This window comes from Bombus terrestris, chromosome 9 (assembly GCF_910591885.1).
Source record: "Bombus terrestris chromosome 9, iyBomTerr1.2, whole genome shotgun sequence".
NCBI classification, from domain to species: Eukaryota; Metazoa; Arthropoda; class Insecta; order Hymenoptera; family Apidae; genus Bombus; species Bombus terrestris.
This window is the reverse complement of record NC_063277.1, coordinates 5,662-9,015: the sequence shown is the minus strand read 5'-3', so window position 1 is coordinate 9,015 and position 3,354 is coordinate 5,662. Positions and strand designations below refer to the sequence as shown.

At 36.0% G+C, this 3,354-nt stretch overlaps 1 long non-coding RNA gene across 1 annotated transcript; it reads left to right on the top strand.

Moving 5' to 3' along the window:
* Nucleotides 1-283: 283 nt before the first annotated feature.
* On the top strand, nt 284-3,115 carry LOC125385700. Its single transcript, XR_007225255.1, has 4 exons — nt 284-1,714; nt 2,501-2,655; nt 2,931-2,973; nt 3,056-3,115. It is a non-coding gene; the product is annotated as an uncharacterized LOC125385700 (long non-coding RNA).
* The last annotated feature ends 239 nt before the right edge of the window (nt 3,116-3,354 follow it).

Here is a 3,354-nt window from a genome sequence, read left to right as displayed (position 1 = left end):
GTCTTTTTGTAATTCGTTCATTTTTGCAATCATATCGGTTATTACTCGAAAATTTGCATCCCACGTTCTTAGTTTTTCCAACAATGTCAAAAGCATATCTTCATCCAATGATTCTAATTTGGTTGCCATTATTTTTCAGATATATATTTTATCAATGACAGTAATAACTTTAATCCTCTGTGGAGCGTATCCCACCGCTGCCACCAAAAATTTTGTCTGTTACGTTCTGTTATGTTCGATTTGATTGTGCTATGCCTTCCGTGTTAGTCTAGACTAAATCCAGATAATTTTTTTTTTTTTTTTTTTGATTTATGTTATCTTAAGTTTAATCGGAAGGGGAAAATTGAAATGATATGATTGTTTATGAAATATTAATCGAGATGTCCGATTAATATGGTAGTTGCTGCCACCAGAAATAGTCTAAGGACTATTTCAAAGAATTTCCTTTTATTATTATTATTTCTTAAAGTTGGGAGGGTTAGTGTATGATGGGTATTGTTTGTCTATCGTGTCTTTTGGATTCCCAGTCTGGAAGTGCCTCTATAAGCACTTTCTTGCCTGTAGGAAAACAAACCTTGTACCCTGTCTGTCGTGTCTTTTGAACTAGGTGAGAGTCTATTATCTACTAACTGGTGTTTAATGGGTAGCGTTGACTTACGTTTGATGCAACTGGCAAACGAATTCCACCTTTCGGCTAACCTGCTATGCGCAGGAATACTGGCACGGGAGAGGATTAAAGTTATTAGGGATAGACAATTGGCAACGTATTTATTTCGTCTGACAGAGTTATGTTGGTTTAACTATATTTTAATTTATTCGTTGTTAGTTGATTGAAGGTATTACAATATCAGCAATAAGTATCGTCGGATGCAAATGTAGATATATTATACAGCGATGTACAATAAATAAATATTCTAGCTTCTAACTGGATAAATTTTACAAATGTTTGGTAGGATAATATTTATTCGTACCAATAAGATTAATAACAAACGCTATGGTGTGATGTGGGCGATGGCGAACGAGATCGAAAGGAATGCGCCACGCAGTGTTCGGAAATTGGTGAATTTGAGGGCGAAAAACTAGGTGGTGAACCTTCGCGATTCGACTCTAATTCTTCTCGATGCCTCCTCTCTTCCTTTTTTATTTCTGCAGCAATTAATCGTTTGTACCAACGTTCGGCTCGCTTTTTGTTGAGGTGACTTTTATCTTTTCTATTCTTTCTTGATTTCGTCATGGAATTATAATTCGTTCTTAGCAACAAGTAAAGTCGTAAATGAGTAAATGATTATTTTATTTGGTGACTGAGTTCACTGTAGACAATCAGTGTGGCTTCGTAGGCCTCACCCAAGGATGAGCAATCTGCTAACGGTGGGAAGAGGAAAACGAAAACCTTAGATGTTTTCTGTGACGAAAACACCGTAATCACTGGTTGATACAGCGAACAATTGTAAACAAAATAGATCGAAAGCTGATTGAGTTTATTCCAAACTATTCGTTAAATGTTGAGCAAGAACGTTTATCTCAATTTTGTAATTATATTCTCTGTAAACAATCCGTGTGGCTTCGTAGGCCTCGCCCAAGGATGAGCAATCTGCTAACGGTGGGAAGAGGAAAACGAAAACCATAGATGTTTCCAATGATTAAAAACACCGTGATCATTGGTCGATACAGAGAATAATTGTCGTGAATTCAAAATGTTCGAATGAAATTTTATGTGAGTTATTTACTGGATACTTCTATCTGTCAACTATAGCTGCCGACGGATACTTTCGTTTAAAGACAACTTTGTTCAATTAAAAGTTAAAAAAGAAAGGAAGAGGGTGTACAATTTCGTATCTCCTACCTTGTTTGATTTGTGGAGTCGATCAGGTGTGAGTATGGTTTGGCGATGAATCGGTTTTAACAATTAAATTTTGTTTTGCGATTAGTTACTCGATGTTTCGGATTTTCGAACTTAATTAACAATTTTATTAAACGGAATTACAATATGTACTAGATTGTTTCTTTGACGCAGACGGATCGACTTGCGAATGAACAAAAGAACAAATGAATCACCGAATCTCAAGTTAATACCGAACCTTAACTGCAATACTCTTACAATACTCTTTAAGTTAAACTCACTGTTTCCAACTAAGACTGACTTCTGACTGCTCTCAATTAAAACTGAACTCTAACTATTTTCAACACTACTTTCAATTAAATTCTGAACTTGGTAAAACCAGCTCTGACCTCAATTAAAAACTGCACTCGAACAACTACTCTCTATTGAGTACTGAATCTCTATTTATATTCTTCCTAATTGTCACGTGACCGATTATTTCTTTTGTAATTGTACCATTACTACGTGACAATTTATGAATTTCGTAACTACCTATTTCCGCTGGGGTTCTTGTTTTCTTGATTATCTCACCCTTTGCTGAAATTTCGTCTTCTTCATCATCTCACGTTTTGTTTGGTGTTAATGACATACAAGGTGCTTGAAAGAATGTACATGTTGCAGGTGGTCGTATTTTGCTGATGCTGCGTCTGCGTTCTTTCCATGGCCTTCGTTACTGATACCAGTGGAATGTGCCGGTTGCGTGGCTGCTTGGCCTTGCTGAGGTTGCATTTTGTGTGTCCGGTGATCGCCCTGCTGATGTCGGTGAATCGTACGAGGTGCTTGCCGAGTCTTTGCACGTGTTGTATGCTCTATTTCTTATGTTCCCCAAAGTTATTGTGAGTTCAAGGACAAGTTTTAATACGTCATTCTATAAGAGGTGGTGCGTGGTGGTAGTTTCTATTTGTTGATTTGCTTGCCGAGTTTTAGGTTAGTTTTCCTTTTTATAAAATGTTTGTTCGTAGCAATAAGTAATTTTGATATTGCTTGATGTTTGTATGATCTGTAGTGCTAATTTGTTTGTTGTATTTTCATATTTCTTTTATGAATGCAGGTTATATTGAATCATGGATACTGACATGTCTGGAGCTGTAGAGGTATGTATTAATTTGATTTGTGTTGATTTCATCATATTTCATATTGTTGTCCTTTATCTTGAATTTGTGTATTTTATTTTAGTGTAAGAAAAAGAAAAGGAATAGAGGGAAGCGCAGGCCGTTCGTACCTCCTGTGGTCGAAGTGGTAGATACAAATGCCTGCGCCAAGGTCCGTTTTCCGGAGGAAATTCCTGATGGAGTGTTGGAAGCCTATCTATTTCTATTTTATTTTCCATCTTACCCTCGTATATTAATTATATCTATATATATTAATAATTAACTATGTTTAATAAATTTTATCAAAAAATTTCCATTTCCATTGCACTGTGTGTTTGTTTCTAGGTATACGAGTTGACACTTGCGTTGTTTGTGTTATCTATG